Genomic DNA, 21,456 nt, shown 5'->3' on the forward strand with positions numbered 1-21,456 from the left:
GGTGATATTGCTATTGATTTAAAAGAGTTTTTGTGCACAGCCTTAAAATAAGAATTCAGCTTTTTATTCATCATTCTTATTTTGTGCTGAATTTCTGTATTTCTATGCAGTTAGGCTATACAGCACTGAAGTAATTTTAATCTCGATGTTATCAATTCAACACTGATTTGTTTCAGACTCTCCACTGGAATATTCATTTGTTTAAAGAAGCTTGTTGTCTTCATTTAGACTAAACCATTAAACTTTCCTGGTGACCTTGATATGACAAAATACTGGGTGAAATTTAAGTCGATCACATTACCAATACAGACTGAGGAAGAGGGTAATCACTTTCGTAGTCTTCCTTCCCCTGCTTTCAAAACTGAAAATGTTGAGCCTGAATTCTTCTTAAAGACCTACTTATGGAATGAAAATTCCTTCTGTGGTAGCATATGGAGTAGCTGTCCATTTGTGAGTTTTGTGCACACTTTGATTGAAGGAAACTGGTTTTAAAATACTAAGAATTTTAATTGCAGCTTGTTCAGACCTCAGTAAGTGTGGAGGACTGGTAGATACAAAGTGACAGTATTGCTTGTAGCTAAGTTATTTAGATTCCAGCCATGAGATCTGGACAGAGTAATAATTGCTCTGGGAAAGACAGGATCGAGATCAAAGTGAAGTCCAATACTTAAGGCAATAAGAATTTTGATTTTCAATTTTATTTTTCTCATTAATGCTGACTGTGATTTGGTTTTTATATTGGAGATCTCAGGGCCCAGATGCTCAAAAAATTGATGGGAGTTGTGATCATCCTTTCATGATGATCACGATGATCATGATGATCAGCTTACAGAGAGAGGCCATCTGCCCATAAGCAGACTTAGCAGAGAAATCATGATGAAGGGATGCATCGAACTGTCTGAAAGGAGTTCAGAACCACAGGATTCTTGTAAGTCTGGAAACAACTGGTTGTAAGCCCAGCAATTCTTCGTTCCCACTGAATGCTGACAAATTTGAACATGGCATGATGCAATCTAATTCTTTGTGCTGTTTCACAACATAAAGGTGCTTTTGTCACTTGTTACATACTAAATTACAAGGAAGATTGCTTTTAAAAATCTAATTTGGATGAGAACAATCAGTATTTAGCTTTCCTCAACAAATAGCACTGATGTGAAAACAGTACCTATCCAAAATCTTTGTTGCTCATACATGGGCACAAGCTGTGTGATGCTGACAGTACATTAATTAGGATGTGAAACCTCTCTTTTGATAATCTCTATGAATATAAGGTTTCTGGCATCACCAATAGCGATTCTTATTGCAGAGAATTGCTGATAGCTGCCTGCCCCTTCCAAAAACATCAGGATCCTGCCTGTGTTTCCCTGCCCCTGCACCAAACCATCCATTAGAGTGAAAGCTTTTCAGTGCTTGTTTTCACATCCTGTGCAGTGCCAGACAGACTGAAGGGGCTTGATAAGGTCTTTTAATAACAATATTTACCATGTGATCTTGAAAGCCCCCACAAATACAGAAATGCCTCTAGTATCTTCAATATCAAGTTTCTTTATTAAATGCAAACTTTTTACATTTATTTCATTATTATGTAATGAAATTGATCATAAATACTTTTTCAAAAGCCTTTTGGCTACAGGGAGTTTACAATACCTTCTTGAACATGCAGTGTAACTACTGGGCTAGAGATTAGCTAGGAGGCGGGTACTGAAAGAAAGGAATATCCTCCACCTCTCACACTCTGCTTCTGTCAAGGGCATGATTTTTCTGCCATAGTGCTCATGCAGGAAGAAGGATTTCCAGCCTCCAGTTTAAGGCCTGGTTACATGAATTATAGCCATTAGATATCACACAGTAAAAACAGTCAGAAAGTCACACTCCTTTTTTGTGATTCCCCCTTTCCATCCTGAATTAATTCTGTTTCAGTGTAACTCCAGTCTGGGGGTTAGGGTACTTCAGTGAGCTGGAAGAGGTGGCCTGCAGTCCCTCTGCATGAACTCTGAGCCCCCAGAAGAAGACAGGGATGCAAGTTGCACAAGGACTTAGCCATAGATTTGTGACTACCTGAGGGGAATCCTCTTCCCCCAGCTGGCACAATATTTTCAGTAAAGTCTACACCAAACAGTTTGACAATATCTAGTGGGCCAAGCCCCTTAGCGGCAAACACGTGGGCCATGGATCCTATCTGGACTTCACTGTGAGACACAAGCACAAATGCTTGGTCCTGTCAATGCTCTAACACTTTTGGCATGCCCTGAAGCAGAACATGTCCTCTGCCCTGTCTGAGTGATTCTGGGAATCCTGCAGTGCCTCAGGGGATGGAGAGAACAAAAAACATGTCTGGCAGGGATGGCTGTGGCAGACAAGTGTTTTAAGGCTTTTATCAGATGATAAGCAAAACTGTCACTTGAAAGTTTCAATTGCTCTTAGGATAATTTATTGGGTCTGGCTGAGATGGAGTTCATTTTCCCCATAGCAGCTCTCACTGTGCTGGTCTTTGCTTTGGTAGCTAGAAAAGTGTTGATAACACACTGGTGTTTTGGCTACATCTCAGCAGTGCTGGCACAGCATCAGTCCTGTCTCTCAGCATTCCCCCCCCATCAGTAGGCTGGGGGTGGGCAAGATCCTGGGAGGGGACACAACTAGGCCAGCTGACTCAAATTAACCGAAGGGATATTCCATACCATATGGCATCAGCTCAGATATAAAAGCTAATAAAGGGAGGAGGAAGGGGGGGACTTTTGTTATTTACAATGTTTGCCTTGCCAAGCAACTGCTACGTGTGCTGCAGCCCTTCTTCCTGGGCAGGGGCTTGACATCGCTTGTTGGTGGGAAGTAGAGAATAAAATTACTGTTTTTTTCTCTTTGCTTATGTGCATAGTCATTTTCCACTTATTTTCTCTCCCTGTTCAGTTGGGAAGGGGGAGCGATAGAGTGGTGTGGTGGGCACTTGGCATCCAACTAAGGGGAAGCCACCAAAAATAATGATGATAAGGTTGAGTTCCTATGGGTAGGGATCAGGGGGAAGGCTAACAAGGCAGACATCCTGGTGGGAGTCTGTTATAGACCATGCAACCAGGATGAAGAGGTGAATGAACTGTTCTGTAAGCAGCTGGCTGACATTTCATGATCGTTGGTCCTTATTCTTCTGGGAGACTTTAACCTGCCAGATGTCTGCTGGAAACTCAACACAGTAGAGAGGAGGCAGTCTAGGAAATTCATGGAGTGTTTGGAAGAAAACTTTCTGACTTAGGTCACAACAACCCCCTGCAGTGCTACAGCCTGGGGCAGAGTGACTGGAAATTGGCCCAGTGGAAAAGGAGGTGTGGTGCTGGTTGACAGTGGCTGAACATGAGCCAGCTGTGCCCAGGTTGCCTGTCACAGTGGGGATACTGCAACACGTGTATCAGACAAGGAGGCCCGTGGAAAAGAAATATCTATGGACAGATCCTTGCTAGGTGTTTCAGAGATGTTTATTTCCCCAGCCCATGGCCGGGGCTCTGCCCAGGAACTGCTCAATCACGGGACTCGAGGGTCTTTGCCCGCGCAGGGGAACACAAACCAACCAATGGGGAACGAGGCTGACCCGGGACAGGGAAACCCCGTGCCTCCCCCCCAGGGCCCCTCTCTCAGGGCCACATGGCATCCAGTTTTGAGCCCCTCCCTTCAAGAAAGACATTGAGGTACTGGAGTCAGTCCAGAGAAGGGCAGTGAGGCTGGTGAAGAGTCTAGAGTGTAAATTGTATGAGGCACAGCTGAGGGAACTGGGGTTGTTTAGCCTGGAAAGAAGGAGGCTCAGGGGGGATCTTCTCATTCTCTACAGCTGCCTGAAAGGAGGGTATAACGAGGTGTGGGCCCATCTCACAGGCAACTAGTGACAGGATGAGAGGACATGGCCTCAAGCTGCACCAGGGGAGGTTCAGGTTGGACATCAGGAATAATTTCTTCCCTGAAACAGTGGTTAAGCATTACCCAGGAAGGTGGTCAAGTCACCAACCTTGGAAGTGTTCAAGAAACGACTGGAGATGGCACTCAGTGCTATGGTTTAGTTGTCATGGTGGTGTTGGGTCAAAGCTTGGACTCAATGATTTTTGAGGTCTTTTCCAGCCTTAATGATTCTATGATTCATTTTGGCTCTGCTTTCCAACTAGTCTAAAGCTGTGCCCTGGGAACAACTATTTTGTTCCACCAGGGCGCTACTCACCAGGCTGCTCAGTCACCAAGGAACCACTATTTTCTTCTTTTTTTCTTTTTTTTTTTTCCTTTTTATCTTTTGATCTTTTTTCCTTTTTTCTTTTTTCTTTTTTCTTTTTTTCCTGCTGAAAAGCTCCTTTTTTTACTTCCACATTGAATGAAGGCTATTTATTAGACTAAGGACAAAGGAAATGAGTGAGTCTTTAGACCAGCGTGGGGTTGTGAGAAGATTATACTCACTCTATACCTGGACAAATGGTTCCTTGCTCTCCATACTTATGCATTCAGAACTGAATTTTCTTCCTGTCACTCAAACATATTTATTACTATGTGTTTTCACTTTCATAGCTCTGCAGGTCTAGGGGGGATGTTTGAAGACATCACCTGTCCACCAGTGCCATCTTTTCCTATTCTATCCTCAGAATTGCCATCAACTGGTAAGTACTGTTGAAAAGGGAGTAAGAATGGTTAACATAAAGTTGAGCTTCTCATTAGGAGTGTGTATATTTCAGAATAAAAGCTTTATACTACTTTTATTTGTTGATATAGTCCTGACTTCTGGCCCTTTCTACTTTCAAATGCTTCTTTAGTACCAAAAATACTGGTTCCTCAGTTTGACACAATTGCTGTTACTTGCAGTCCTCTCAGATGTCTTTGTTTTTCAAGGATTTCATAAGACCAAAGATGGGAAAAAGATCATCAGATACATCTTAAATATCTCTGTTTGTCAAATTGCTTTACTTTACTTGCTGTGTGCTGGCACCATCAAGTTTGTGTACAACTTACTGAACATGCAGTTTATGTCCCGGATAATTTCTGAAACAGTGAAAGAGCTTAAACCATGATATTCTCCATCCAAAGGTGTGTTTCATACATTGAATGAAAAACAAATGAACATTCTGAGATGAGTTCTTTTTGAGAACTTATTTTGCGATAGATTTGATTTTGAAATCTAAAAGTTTGGAAAAACAGAGGTGTCAGTGGCTTTGTATGCCTTGTGGATTTTTAGGGTCCTTAAGTCTTTGAATTTGCAAATCTCAAAAACACCCAAAGACCTTGTTAAGCAGTATTCAACTCTTCAGAGCATATTTATATGCAAAGAAAGCATTGTTAAGCACTGGAGGATAATTTATTTTCATTTTCTATTCTGTAGGCAGAAGTTGTGAAAATGTTACAAATTAACAGTAAGTTATTGGTTCACTGAATTGAGCCTTTAAAAGGAAGGACATTTGGGAAAGTAATTTGTCATGGCTTTGAGCAGTCTATTTTAAAGCAGTATGGTAGCTTTTCTACGATAACAGGTAACTTAACCTTTAAAATGCAGTTCTTCATGCAAATAAACCTGGGTAATGGACTTTAAAAGGTGATTTTGCATGCCCTCAGGCATTACTTATTTCTTGGAACACCATGTCTCTCTCATATATCCAAAATAAAGCAGGAAATCTTTTTAGAACACCAGATTCATTTTGCATTGTAATGGAATGTAGTGAGTTCCTACAGCAAATGTAAAATATTGTCTAAAGAGAGAACATGCAAGTGTATTCTCTAATGAAACATGGATACTACCCCACAGCAATATATAAAGTATTTGTGAATACTCTATATTTGCAATATCAGTCATGAGGTAAAGGAAGATGGACAATCTCACTCTTGGGTTTAATAGTTCATGGATACAGTGCTATTAAGTACGGGCTGTACTTATCAGGAGTTCGAGTTCAAACCCATTTTGTGGATATGCAGCACTGGTAGGAGATTGAGGAGGTTCTTGATGTGTTTCATATTGAGTGTGTGACTCATTTAATTGGCTCCTACGTCCTGCTCCCCCTCATACTTTTCATGGTGCTTCTGCACATTTTCTGTCTCATTCCAAGACCCCCACATGCTGAATATGACAGATCATGAATGGTCAGTCTTAAACGTAGTCTGTCAGGTGAGTGTGCCTGGGCTTACAGAGTGGGAGAGAGCACAGGAGGTGGTGCATTGCATAGGAAAGAAAAAAAAGAAAAAAAAAAGTAATTAAAAAGCCCATCTAGAAGATCAGTACAGCCTTCCTCTGCATTTCCTTCTTCCCATAGGACTCAAGGTGTGAGCTGTGAGCCTCCATTCTGTGACCAATGTGTGGAACCCTGGATCATAGTGCCACAGGATTCCCCAGACTAGCACAAAGACACCAGATCTAGTACAGCAGTGCTGTGAGTTTGCTCAGGGGGCGTGTGGGGGTGTAGTTACATATCTGAAAAGGACAGACAAGTTTCTGCATACAAATTCCTTCAAAAGGGAGTTAAAGATCTGTAACTCCTCATGACAATGAGTTATGGCTGCAAGTCAACAGAAATACTTTCTAGGAGATGTAGAATGTTTTATTTTTATATTTTGTAAAAGAAGAAACCAAATCTCATCACAATTATTATGATGCCTTTCACCCATCCTGTGTCCTTTTTAAATCAGATATTTTACCACTAGCTTTTAGCAAGTAGCTGACAAATAACATAGGGAAACTAAGTAGAAAAGAAAGAAAATTGTATGTTACTTTGGTGAACAATGCTTAGTTTGCAAAGGCTTTTATGATCCATAGAAGTCCAAACTAAAACTGCTCTGACTTTGCTTCAACTAATAACAGTGATGAACACAACCATCCATTAATATTAGTTACTTTTGGAAAAAAAAGGATATGAGGCAAAATGTATTCGGAACTGGCACTATGATCCTGGACATGAAGACAGCTTCTGTGCTTATTTCTGTAGGCAATATATCATCTGGAAATAAAAGGACACATTGCCCATTATTCATGACCATGCATCTTGAAAGCAGCAAGGGTGACTGTAAGGATAGAATTTTGTTTATATGCAGACTCATGTTCATTATGCTGCTTATTCTGTTTGTTAGAACCATAAACCAACACAGTCCACTGCAGCAATTCCATCATATATCTCCATATGTGTCTCCATAATGACCATGTACTGCCGTCTTCTTTGCAGTGCCTTTGGGAATGCTGGAGTGGCCCCCTCACGTGGAACATGCTTTTGACCCACTTCAGATTTTGCAGAGAACCTTCGTCTTCTTTCAGTTTCAGGACTGAAATGATTGCAATGTTGTTCAATGCGGTTTGCTCTGAAGTAAACTTGTGTTTGCAGAAATTGGAATTCCCTGTCCCGCTCTCTCAGTCATGTTTGTGTCTTGTGTAGAGGTAGAAATCAGTATCAGCATCTGTTTAGGCTAAGTTCATAGTAAAGGGATGCTTGAGAGTCCCCTTTAAACTCTGATATTTGTAAGAAGGGAAATACTAATTTAAAAAAACAATGGGGCTTTTTTAATTTGACTATGTTTTGAAGCATATGATCTGACAAAAGTTATGAGACCTAATCATGGCTTTGATCATATCCCAGTTTCAAAATAGCAGTTAATGCCTGTATATAAATAAATACATTTTTATTAAGAGTAATTTCAAGAACATATTATGTATTCTTATCAGTGTACTCAGTTGTGTTTGTGGTCTTTTCTAATAGGGATTCATTTCCAATACACCTGGATGGCTGATAGCATCTGAGTGCTTGGGTTTTGAAAAATGAAGAACTGAGAAGAAGTAATATATTCAGAATAATCAGAAAATATTAAAAACAAAGCCTATATTTTGAACTTCAAATGTATTTGAAAATGAATTGACAGGTCTAGAATTTGAGACCAATTTTAAAGTGGAGGAAAAGAGTACTTTGAAAAATGATTACCCAACAAATGAAGGAGGGAAGCGTCTTTTTATTTGTGGGAAAAAAAACCATTATGCTGCAACAAAAAGCTTCCACAATCCATTGCTTTAGTCACCACCTTCAGTGGTAAAAGCAGAGTAAAGCAGAAATGTTTGGGAGCATGGGAGAGCATATGGTAGAGACTTACCCTCTCTGTCTCCCTGTTTATTTCTATTCTCATTTCAATGTTCTGTAAAAGCAGTTCTTTATTTAAAATCCTGAAACAAGAAAACTTTTTTTTTGTCTTTGAATTTGCACTTGATTACAAACTCCGATTGAAGATTTTCATATGAATAGAGCATCTGCTGGGTATCCTGTCCAGATGGAATCTCCAGTAAAGCTAAAAAGCTCACGTTCACTTGCTTGGTTCTTCTTCCCACAGTCAGAGCATTTGCTTGTTACTTCTTCTTTACCCAATGATTTTTATGAAGCTTTTAGGTCTAACATTATGTCTGAGACTTCCGTTCAGTAAGTTTGGCTGAAACTTGAAGTCCCTGGGGAGACAGACAGCTACAGCGACAGACAGTCTGTCTGCATAAGCTTCATTTCCTTGACACACCATGCTAGAAAGAAAACAGCTGAGATGAGATTACAGCACCCAGTCCCTGAAAAAGGAAAAGTGGGAGATACTCCACACTGGCTGTACCATTAGTGCCTTTAAGAGTGGGGGATTGCAGTCAGCTTTGTTAATGGTTATGTACATATGGCATAATTGATTTCAGCAGGTACTTTCACTTAATAGCCACTATAGCCTCATTTATGGCTGACTTAATTGATAAGAGACTGAACAGAGTCATGTTGGTAGGTATTGCTGAAATCAAAATTGGGTAATTCTGGTAAATGACACTGTAGAGTCTTCTGACCTGCTCAATTCAAAAAGCTTTAAATATGCAGGAGAGAATGGAAATCCCTCCATCTATTATTTATTCAGGTAAATTCATCCCATCATCAGTTCCCTGAACTGATCTTACTTTTTCCTCTCTTGGGCTATATTTTCTGTTAATAAGACTTTTCAGATCTACCAGAAGTTTAAAATACAAAATCTGAGGCTGCCTAAGATCATCATGGTATCCAAATGACTTTTTTTTTTTCTGCCCAGGACATACTTGTCTCTATCATTCTTGTCAGTAAGTAACCAGAAGGAAGAGATGTATAAAGCAGATTTCAGAATGTCAGATCTGCCTTCAGCTGATTTTCTGTAAGTTTATTATTGTATGAACTACTGCATTCAAGGAAATGGAAAAAAGCCCAAAGTTTTATATGCATTAGTAAATAAAACATTTTAAATAGGAAGCCTACACTCCAAGCAGTGGAAAAAGAATGCCATTCTAACCTTTGGAAGAATTTTGGTCTTTTGCCACAAGAACCAATCAGTTTTTATCAGACAAAGCCTTTATTATTTGATAACTCCCTGTGCTTGTACTTGTTTTCCATCAGTCATCTGACTGCTAGAAGCTTGAAAAACAACACATGGCGAGGTAAAATAACTGCCATGCTTTAACCAACCAAGTCTGCTTTTCTCTTCTGGTAAGTTCCTAGGGGGTTTTTTTGGCTACTTTTAATGAACATCTGCTTTTAATGAACACAAGTCAATAAAATTCATATGTATGTTATTATGAGGTTTGCTTCCCTTTCTATATAAATAAGATTAGCATTTTGAACTGCAGACACCTTCCTTGGAGTTTAAATATAGCTCCCTGGTTTTCTGGCATCACTACAATAATGATGATCATACACATTGGAAGAAGCTGCAAGGAGATAACAATTTGTGCACCTTCTGTGGTTATTCTTGGCCTCACATAAATCAATTAATAAATTTCTCTCTGGATTTCCTAGAACTGATTTCTGTATTCATGGTTGTGTCTAGTAGGTTCTTACAAAGGTCAGTGTGAGTGAAGACAATGTTAATTAAGATCCAAGTAATAATCTGAGAATCTGAGTCTGTTTTAAGTACTAGTTCCTTTTTTTTTTTTTTTGTTTGACAATTGAAGTGCAAAGGTTAAATTTCTTAACTTGTAGAACTAAGTTTTGAGAGTCAGGTTTTTTTAATATTAGAATAACTTTGTTTTTTTCATTTTTGGCCATTGCTACCTATTTCATCTTGAGCAGTCTGTACTGGCACAGTTTCTTTTATCCTTTGTTGTTTATGGGTTTTGTGAGGTGACCTGTGGCTTGCACCCTGCCAAACATCAAAGCCTGTTCTCAGACAGTATGCATAAATAGTTTTACTGTGGTATCAGGTCATCTATGCTCTTTATTCCTTTGTTTAATTAGTGCCATCAGTAGCTACAGGATTATTTAATCTTTGTAGTACTACAGATCGTTTGGCTGGGCAACTGGAAAGATGTTGTTAGTACTCATCGTATTTTCAAACCTTGCCTATTCACCTCTGGTGGTGAGATCCAGCAGTCATCTGCTTCTCTCATATTTTTCTGAATTCTGCCATAACTGTGGAGAAATAGTTCAGTTGTTTTTGAAGGAAATGGAATTTCATATGTTAGACCAAAAAAAAGTTTGGTGTATTGGCAAAACTCATGTAACAGCTAACATCACCTGAGCCAAGACACTGCTTTTGAGACATGCCATTTCCATTCAGAGCTTTAATTTAGATGAAGACATAACAAAAATTTATTTTAGCCAGACTTGATTTTAGGTTTAATTTGGACTGACAGTATGTGGCTGATAGATACTTGAAGTTAGAGAGCAGGTATTTTCTCATGTAAGCTTATGCTTCAGTTTGTTAGTTTGCCATATCAATTTTTAAGAAATGACCGAGGGATTAATTCTGGAAGGGCTGGTAACACCTTATTTTGTCGAGATAACCGAGTAATTCCCATTGTAAGTCTCAGGTTTTGGTTGCTTATAGCTTTGTAAGTATTTCATAGTTGGAGCAAAAATATCCCACACTATCTATCTGCCTCAGTTGGTGCTTGATTAGGAAGTGTCAGACATTTCTAAAATGTCCTGAAATACGTCTATGGAAAAAAGGAAAAATGAACAACCAGTATTCCCTGTGTTAACATTTATGATGAATTTTCCCTCAGAAATGTGACACCTCATTTTGCAGGAATTAGTGAGGAAGTAGTCAATTTGTAAATCTTTGAATAATTATGTTTTGCACATTAATACACCATATACCTTAAAGATTCTGCCTGGCACTGGAAATGCTCTAGTCCAGGATGGAGCAAAGGGAAAAACAGTTCTTTGTTCTTGAACCTGACATCTGAACTGGGAGTCCATCTCTTTTTTTTTTTTTTCCTAAGGATCACTCCTGGGGACAGAACAGCTGGGAGAAGGGAGATCCTTCTGTGACAATAGGGAAGTGCTTAGAGCTGGGCATGAGAGCAAAACGGTAATGGAAAAAATAGTAGGCAATAAGTTAACTACACAGAGAAAAGTTTTGAACTAAGGTAAACACAGGCAAGCTTATTTCTGGTTGACATTGTGTGATTAACTAGTGGCAATCAGAAACTCTACTAAAACCCAAGATTTATCAAAAAATCAGGTAATTATGGAGGAGTTTTAGATGGGAAGGAACTGTTGGAAATCATCTGGTTCAACCTCTCTGATGAAAGCAGATCTAGCTGTGAAGTCATATCAGGTTTCTCAGGGTTCCTACCTAGTTCCAGCCTCTCTGAGCAACCCTTTCCCATGTGGCACTTTACCTTGTCCAAGCTGAGAAAACGTTGAGCCTCTTCCTCAGGCAGATATAATTGACAAGCTGTCTCCTGAGTGGAAAACCTCTGAATCACTCAATGCTGCCTAGTAACATTGGGTAAATTGTTGATTTCAGTGTAAATATTGGCAGTGGTTGGTAGGTTTTTGTGAGCTTTCTGACAGTGGTTTTCTATGAGACTTGTGTAAAATGAGGTGTACAAGTACCCTGCAGCATCTTTCTGGAATTACAGAGATGTCTGCTGTATTCCCCTCATTTTTGCTGCATCCAGAAATGTACTTTTTCCTCTGTCTTCTGTACTTTTCCCCAGTTTACCTGTTTCTAATCTAATGGGAAGGAGATATTACTGGAAACTAAGCTTTTATTCAGATAAGCCTGTCTCTGCATGAGCCACCACCTGCTCCTAATGGACACCCTACTCAGCCTGAAGATTTAACTTGGCAGAACTCAAGGTTCTCGGGGAAATAAACTTTACAATTTATCCTGACATGCCCCCAGGCACATCATATAATACAGCAACTTAGGTAAGATTTTTTAAGAGCATTGCAAAAAGGAAAAAAAAAAGAAAAGGAGAAAAAGCAAGTTTTGTCCCTATCCCTGTTATACAAATCAATTAAGAATGTTTGAAAATCTAGAACAATATTTTGATTAACAGTAACGGCTTGTTTCAAGCTTGTATGTCTAAGCCTTCTAGATTAAAAAAAAAAGTACATATGTCTTCCATCCAAAAATAGTCTCAATTTACAAGTATGGACAATATTTATGTCAGCACCAGATTTGGTCATGGCAGTATAGCATCTGGCATGTGGGATTGGCAGCACAGTCAGCTGTTTTATGAAATAGCAGCCTTGGTTTTTATTTGTGATTTTTGCCTATTTTTCCATTCCTCTACAAATGGACCAAAACAAGTCAGGAAAAGCCCCTGCTGCTAAGCTTCTCTTTGAAAGTGTAAGGTAGTGAATTCGTAGCTCCTTTATGTGGGTTTCATTAACACAGAATCTTTCTGCAGGTTTTCCAAGGCAATAAAGGCTATTCAATCATTCTGCCTGTGTATCTATGTATCTCTATTCAATGAGAACAAAGTTCTACTCTACTGTTCAATGTTAATAACTTTTTTTCAGATGAACAGACCTAGGTTACTTAAATATAGCTCCTATTGCAGCTGAGTAAGGAAAACCTTCCCTGGGAGAAAAACTGCAAATTGCCTGCTCTGTTTGGCCTGCTGCTGGCCAGTCACCCGGTGAATGCTGCTCAGCAACTCAGCTCAGCACAGTTGGGAACCAGCCCCAGCGCTGGGCTTGGAGGGTGTGGGTAATGAGGGGTTGTGGAGAGAGATGGGTGACACTGTGACAGGCAAAATAGGTTCATCACAGGAAGAGAAACTGGAGCTGCTACGATGAGGGGAAATACAGCATTGCAAGATCCATAAGATTAAAAGCCTCAGGAATTCCTTTGTTGAAAGAACTTTATACTTTTTAACTTAAAAGTGATATATCAAATTTAAGCCATGGCAATGCTTTATAGTAAGCTATCCATAAATACAGGCCCATGTTCTGAACTCTGTTTTGAAGCTTTGCTGGACTTCTGTGGACACACAGTTATGCTTTTAGTGAGTTTGTGTTTGACCTGGGATCAGTACACTCATTCCAAACTGATTAGTATGCTGTGTCCTCTAATTGTTTCTCTAATACACCTAATTCACAATGCTATTTATATACTGCATCAGCACCTAAAACTAGAAAACTCTTTCTGCCAATAGTAAAAAACCATGTATGACTGAATGACTGATAGATAATTTCTGGTGGTGACATAATTGTTGCATTACATTGTCTGGTTTCATTTTTGAAGTCCTTTTTTTATAGATTTGATAGTTCTCCAGCCAGCCTACAGAAGACTTAGGCAAAGCCAGGAGAGTCCCTTTGGAGTCCAGCAAGGTTCAAGTCAGGCAGAAGAATCTACCCTCCCCCCAGGCAACAGGTCATTTTTCAGGTAAAGACACTCTCAGGGACAACTACTCCTGTGGAAAGGACAAAGCATGCCAAAAGATGAAGTGGGAAAACTTGAACGCCCTTGACTGGAGAAATGGCCTCAACTCTTCACTCCAGCCATAAAGAAAGTACTGCAAAGAATTGTCTCTGTGACAAACTTGCTCATGGGCACTCAGAGGAAAAAGTGCTTTGTATGGTGATTTGTGCCAGACATCTTGGGACCATTCAGTGTAGTTTTGGATCTATTCCAGTATTTTGAGATAAAATGATGAGAAAAGAATTGATCTTTCAATTTTTCCTAAATATGGTTGGATTTGCATTGCTTGGCATTTGTTCCTTTTAAGTGTTAGTTGAAGAGCAGTATCACAGTGATGTTGCTCAGCTCATTTATCAATGTTTATGCATGGATTTGCAAAATATTTGCGAAGGTGCGTCCTATGACTATTTTAATTTCACAGATTAAATGTTTGAGGAACAGAAATGGATAACTCCAGACATTCTAAATAACATCAGGTAAATGGAAAAACTGGAAGTATACATGTTTATTGCCTTTTCCTGTGCCATTTTCCACAGAGATTTGTCTAATAGTTGCTTCTACTTTGGTGTGGGAGACACAGCTTCTAAAGGGGTTTTAGAACCATGAACATATGGTTTCTTCATGGAAAGACATGCCAGCTCTTTCCTTGAAGGTTAATAAAGTGATCTAATTAATTTTACATCTATTAAGAGGTGAAGACTTTAGAAAATGAAGCCTGATTATGGAAAAAACCCTAATAACATCTCCTTCCTGAGTAGGTTTTGCTGTGGTGTCTCTGTTCTGGAGTGAAATGAGTATTTAACTAAATTAAATGAGCTTTGCACAGAAATGAAAACAACAGGCCTCCTTTTTAATTCAAGGTAAACACTATTTCTGAAAGACTTGATTTCCTTTTAAATATCTACTAACCAAATGTTAATTTCCCAAATTTAATATTTGCTAACAGCAAAATGATCATCAATCAGTACTAAATTTCCAAGAACACAGACAGGCACATAATGCCTGATGAAATATGGTGACGTAAATGAAAATCATTTGACTTAAGAGGGGCAGAATCAGCAGCAAGATCATTTCTGTGACTCTCAATTATTAACTTGCTCTTTCCTCCATACACTTCAAGGAAAGAAGGGGCTGCAATGCCTTTTTCTGTTGTCTATGCAAGCAGGCAGAGAGATCCACACGTGTACTCTGCCAGTTACAATTATTTTTAATGGGTGTTCTCCAGCAGTGTATTCAGCCACAATTTATTAATGGTAAAAAAATGGGTGTCCACCATTTTCCATGACAGTTTGTTTCAGTATTTACTCATCCTACCTTTAGCAAGCACTAATTTTTTTCACCTAGATTTGGTATGGTTTCTTTGTGAGTCTTTGGCTTCAGTTATGTCTTTGACATATGCATTTTACAGATAGGCATGGTACATGAAGACCTGCCAGGGTGCTAAGAATTTAGCATGACCTTGACAAAAATCCTTGTCAAAGTCCATTGTTAAGCTTTTCTGCTGCATCATGCCAACACATCACTCAGTAAGCCATCTCTGCTTAGGAAATTTAGCTTCAAGGCTGAGTATGTTTGAGTAGGAACAAAAAGTCCTTGTGCGTGTAATAAACAAAAAAGTTATTTCTGTTTTATGATTAATTCAAAATTGATCTAGCTTTGCTTAAGAGTAAGAAACATTACTGAGATAGTCTGAAAAAGAGCAGAACATGCAATTGTAAGAAATTCTTTTGATTGTGAAATTGTGTGTTTATCCCTGGATATGTCTAACATGCATATAATTTGATTCAAGCTTAGCACAAGCCAGAATTAGAACAGCAAATTGCTCACTTTTAGGAAGAAGTGTAATCCAGGGCTTTACTGCTTACATTATTTGTGTAATTAGAAAAAGGCTATGGTTCAAGTCACTAGTTTAATCTCTAACAAACTGTAGCTTTTAGCAACCTACTGACATTGAAATCACAAAGATTGTAGGGCATATTTTAACTAATCCATAACTAAAAGAATACTGAATTTGTCTTTTTATAGTGTTATCATAACACTGCAACTGGAAATGAAACCCCAGTTTCTTAACTATTTTACATGTTGGAAAAGTTGATTTTATTATTCAAAGATAATGTGTAGATCATGTCTAATATTTACACAACAGCAGTTCAATATTTGGATTCTCAGAGAAGAGTCTGCTTGTTTCATTTTTAGATCTGGTCTAGTCATAAATTCTGTTATCACAACACACACTTCAGCCTTTGTCTGCCCTCTGCCTGTTAATAAAATTTAATCTGATATAATTCACTGATCATAAATCGTGATTTAAATTAGTCATCAAAAAATCTTGTGTATTTTTTAAACTTTTTTTTGCATATTTACAGTTCAGTTAAGTTCTGTATAATGTCATTCCCAATATAACTCATTTGAATTGTGACTTTCAAGTAAATTTACCTTTACACTTGAAGATTCTTCTTGACTTACAAAAGATAAAATCTGTTTTAGTTGAGCAACTTCTACAGTGTTACAATTATTTGTAATTGTTTATTAACTGTTTTCAATATGGAAAATGTAAACAATATATTTATTCATTATTTCGTAATTAGTTTGTATATTGGAACTTGTGGCAAACTGCATTTGACTGAAAATTAGGACCCACTTAGACAAAAATCAGATTCCTTTCTATTGAATAAGAAACTCTGCTTCACTTTAATAAAAGCAATAAAAATATCAGGTGCTTATGTTACTCTATTGCATGGAAGAAATTCTGACAGTACTTAACAGTTGAAGTAAATCAGGAGAAGACCAAGACTTTCAAAGATTTAGAATTAATAGATCCTCTCCATCTCATTTTTATTTCTGAGCTGAAAGAAGAAGACAAGATTTATTACTTTCTTGACTTTTCATTTGTCAACTTAATAATCTGATTCATGGGCAAAAAAAGACAATGTCCTGAAAAAAAAAATTTCAAATTTTAATCACTTTCTGTTCTAGACAATTAGCCAAAATATTCCATCTTTCTTAAAATTCCTACAAACATACTACTTCAATGACTATCATTTGTTATGGTTTGTAGGACTGATGGGTGGTAGTTAGGGGCATAGCACTGTTTTCATCTTCTGTTTTTAGGCATTTAATTTAATACTTTGTATCTGGAATAATGGCATGCACTTTCTTGACCGCTCTTTGAAAACTGCTATAAAATTCCAAAATTTGGCAATTTGGCTGTTCCTTCTGTGTAGAGTTTGTTTGTTTGTTTGTTTGTTTGTTTGTTTTTGAGGTTTTTCCACATCTCAGCAGTGTTCTCAGCAGGCTGAATTCATCTACCACCTGAAATTTCACTGTAAGTAATATATATGAAAACATTGATAGAGGACTTCTTGCAAGTACCTTCCAAGCAACAATTAATAATCGTTCCAATGTACTTATTATTAACCCAGGGATTTGTGACTATTATTAAATTTCAATTAGTGCTATATTTTATGGTAGGAACTGAGAGGAAAGCCATGAATGTGCTTCAGAAAAGAATGAACAGATGATTCAATTAATTCACCTATGCCAACACTGTTTCCTCATCATTGCTTTCAAAAGCATATTATTATTAAGCAATTTTTGTTGTCTGTTGAGGATCAGTTGTGTCTTAAGTATGCACAAAATAATGTATTAAAGGCAGATAGCAAGGTAAACCATCTCTTCTGAAAAAAACCCCAAACCCCTCCCAAACAAAAAAACCCCTTCCAAAACAAAAACCCAAATGAAAAACCTCACCAGGATAGAAGAAAACCCCAAAACTTTGTTTCTGTGTTGGTTTTATATTACACTAAAGTATTTTGGGGAAGGAGGCTTTATTGTAGCTTCACTCTTATTTCCAAAAGAGGTGAAAGTTGCAAGAGGAGAATGAGAAACACCTTAAGGTAAAAAATCTGCTTTTACAGAGGTGGTCATGTCCCACCTTCTTCACCTATCCTGCTGTACATCTCTGATGCTTCCCCACAGCTGGATCTAGTGCTTGTCCTCTGCAAGCTGGCTTAGCTACCCAAACCACCAGCAGACTAACCCAGGTGAATAAAAGTCTGCTGCTTCCAAAGGCCACTGTGCATGTGAGCTAAACTGAATTACTGGGGAGTTAGACAAGCACCAGAGCTCCAGAAAAATAAGATACAGAGGTACAGAGTAAAATATTGGCTTGAATTTCAGAAAAATTCATTCTCTGAGCCTTGAAGTGGAACCTGAAGCAAGGGACACATACTCTAGAATGTGGACCCGTGCCTCATCGGAACCTGCTGATGGAGAAAGAAGTTAGTGGGAAACTTGTCCTTGTGTGATGGAGAAAATTTGTTACTTGTTCTCAGTCCTATCCCTTCTAGCTTATGCAGCCAAGCTTAGCCCAGAAGTAAAAATAAAACATGTTAGGAGACAGGAACCAGTCTTCAGGGTGTTGCAGCCATGTCTCTTTGGACATGTGAGTATTTGATAAAGTGAATTCAGAACAAAATATCTACAGCTCTAAAACCCAGAGACGGACAAGTCGAGTTGTTGGCTGAATCAGGAGAAACACGTCATGAAAGACTTCTTTTTGACTGAGTACATGTTCAACTATATGTAAAAAATACAAGGCAAGAATATAATTGTCAGGACTCCTGAAAGTAGAATTGCACAAAGGAGTACTTCAAAGGCAGTGCAAGAAAATCCAACTGCATATGTACACAGCTTGACTTTTTGCCACCACAGCATCTGCAGCATCTCTGTAAATAATTTTGTGAGTAGAGATCTTGGCATTCTTTTGTGTTATTTATTATTCAATATACAGTTCATGAACCACTGGGGAGAATGAATTTGTTGCTGCATCAGAGATGCTTGATTGAACATAAAGGAGGAAGAGTCTATGGCTCAACACGTTTGTCGTTGATAATTATCAGCGCTACATTCACAATTCCACTGAATTTGTGATAGAAGTGCTATTTGCAACTGGGCAGTAATAGATTACCTACCAGAGAAATTAGCAGCTGGTTGTTGCCTGAAGCTGTATGCTGATTGCAGCATGAATTGTGGTAGCTCTATACAAAGAAAGTATTAAGAAGTTTTCATTAACTCTTTCTGAAAGAATGTTTATGTTTGTTTCCTTCCAGAGAAGGAAGCTTCTGCAAAGCAATCTGCAGGGGTTCTTTTAACCATATGTTGGAAGTTCTCCATTATACGGTGAATATGGTGGGGTTTCTTCTGCCTTAGTCTCAGTGCCCTTTGCACACACTGTAGGGAGGATCCTGCTCCTCATCTGGGGAAATCCCAAGAAGAGGCTGTGAGGAGAATGGATTGAAGGCAACCCTGGGGAGAAGGACTTGTGTCTGTGGACAAGAAGCTCAGTGTGACCCAGTAATGTGCCCAGAAAGCCAAATCCTGGGCTGCATCAAGAGAAGCATAACCAGCAGATCCACTCTGGCCTGGAGTGAAACAGTTTGGGCTGGAGTCAGAGCCATGAGCCTGGGAATGAAGAATGAGCATGGGAATGGAGAAGAAGTGAAGATATGGGAAGTCAGATGCAATATGAAAAAACTGGAAACTAGGGTTATAAAGCCAGTTTTGAGGGAAAATATAGAGATGAGCAGAAAATGAAAGTTATTCCAGTAGGGCCCTCTAGGGAAAAGTAGAGCTAAAACCAGCTTTTTCCCATCTGCAAGCTGAAGCACCCATCTTTCCAATACTAAACTGGGGTGGGAAAATCAGCTAAAATTCTTGTTAGCAAAATATTTCAATATAATATTGATCATAGGTAAAACAATTCTTTTGTTGAAAGTGTCTTTGTATCAGCAGAAGCAATTTGTTCCTTTTTAGAGGAAAAGAAATACAATGGGTCTCTTAAAAGATTTCAGTGCCCCAGGCTTTAGGACAATGGGAGGAGAATAATGACAGAACTCTATCACATTTGCAACAGAAAATGTTATCAAGGGTAAAAAACCACACAAGTTAAAAGATGTGGAAAAGTTATTCAGTTTGAATGAGATACTTAGCTGGAATATTGTCTCCCACAAGAAAAACAGCTTTCCTAGTTTTATAATTTTTCTGAGGAAAATTTAGTCAAGGCTTATCATCTGATACCTTTAGGTTTTGGGGTGTTTTTTGTTACTTATCAGAGCCACAGTTAGGAGCAGAAATGGTGAAGTTTAATGTTTAGAACTGAAATCTTGCCTTAGTTGCACAGTAATGCAGCATCTGCATTGATGTAGACTGAAAACATACTAGTGTAGACTAACTTGTTCAGAATTTGGAATTTGTTAGGCAATGTCTGTCATGTATTACAAAAATTGCTATATATGTAATGAATATTTAGGCTTCCTTGTCTAGTGTCTTCCTTCTGTGATAGTGTAAGAGCAATAAAATAGATCTTTTTCTCAATTCTATTAACAGCAATGGAAGACTTCAATGAGCTGAAAGTAAAAATAGCATACATTTCAACACTTCTCATCTTGCAATGGTTTAGACTACCTGCATTGCATGCATACTGTCTCAGCTTCTAATAAAGATGCTGTAATCATTGGTTTTGATCAAGAAGGCATTATTTTTCCTTGAAACTTACTGCAGTTTATCATATTATGCCCTGCAGGTCTCTAAAACACATTTCAATTTGTTTAGGAAAATGCCAGGAGGAATGAATCAGGTGGAAAAATAGATTATAATTTTACCTCACAGATGATTTTCCAGAAACATTTATACATTAGAAAACTTTAAAATTGTCAGAGAGGCAGACCTCTGTTAACAGGACATCAGTAGGCATCAAATTCTGTATGGTTATAGGATCTTTTACCTTCTTGTTGTCCAGCATTGTGACACAGCACAGTCATGGGGGTTTACAGTTGAAATCACATTAAACTGTTCTTCAACAGCCTGGCTTAATCCTAGATTGGGCCATGTCTTTTAATCTGTTTCTGGGAATTATCCAAAAGAATTGTACATACTCTCTGCGATGAGCTTAGGGGGTGGAAATCTCTAAATTAAACTGGAAAGGAATTAGCCAATGTGCTGTGGGTAGTAATTTAGAAACAAGGGGGTTATTGGGGTTTTTTTGGGTATTTGTACTTGGGAAAGACTGAATGTAGATTTGGGTACTTCATACAAATTTTAAAAAGTATCTGACATAGTGGAATTATAAAACAATGTACTTTACCTTGCCATTGGATCAAGTAAGAGCATGCACATATTCATTTAAGGATCAGTGATCATCTGATCAGTAGGAACAGGTGAAGTGCCTTAATGTAATCACATGTACATACTCTTAATCACCTTTAAAATAGTTTACTTCTATCTGAGAGTTCTGCAGAAATGTGATTGCCAGGCAGTGTCTAAGCCTTTTGCCAGCACTGTGAAATATAATCTTCCACACAGATAATATTCTGCAAGACTATTTTCAACAATGGATCCTGTTTGAAAATGTAGCAGACTAAACCATGCTTCTCTGGATCAAAAGCTAATCAAACTCCCTTCTGCTAATGAGAGACGAGATCAGAACTGTGGAAAACATATTGTGGACCATCATCAATTAATTGAGAAAATATGTCTGATTTGGGGATTGAGCCAGACATGCTGTGAATAGGGGTTGTCAGGCACGAGTGGTGCTGAATAATGTGGGAGAGAAAGGGGAAGCTGTAATCATCCTCGTTTCTGGTGTGACTTCTAGATGTGTGATCACAACTATTTGGCTAAAGATCTGTCTGGCCCTGGAAGAAGCTATCTAAGGTAGGTAGACTCATCCTTTCAGAAATCAGGTAAAAAGACAGGTTAGGCAATGTTTTGACCACATTTTTTCAACGCGAGAGGGACTGTGGTACTGTTAAAAAGAAATAGAAA

The 21,456-nt window shown here is 38.3% G+C and overlaps 1 long non-coding RNA gene across 1 annotated transcript; it reads left to right on the top strand.

Moving 5' to 3' along the window:
- Positions 1-3,832: 3,832 nt before the first annotated feature.
- LOC138104627 (uncharacterized) lies at positions 3,833-7,600 on the top strand. The gene is made up of 4 exons (XR_011148171.1): positions 3,833-3,917; positions 4,537-4,625; positions 6,264-6,380; positions 7,167-7,600. It is a non-coding gene; the product is annotated as an uncharacterized lncRNA (long non-coding RNA).
- Positions 7,601-21,456: the final 13,856 nt, after the last annotated feature.

This window comes from Aphelocoma coerulescens, chromosome 1A, assembly GCF_041296385.1.
Source record: "Aphelocoma coerulescens isolate FSJ_1873_10779 chromosome 1A, UR_Acoe_1.0, whole genome shotgun sequence".
Lineage (NCBI taxonomy): Eukaryota > Metazoa > Chordata > Aves > Passeriformes > Corvidae > Aphelocoma > Aphelocoma coerulescens.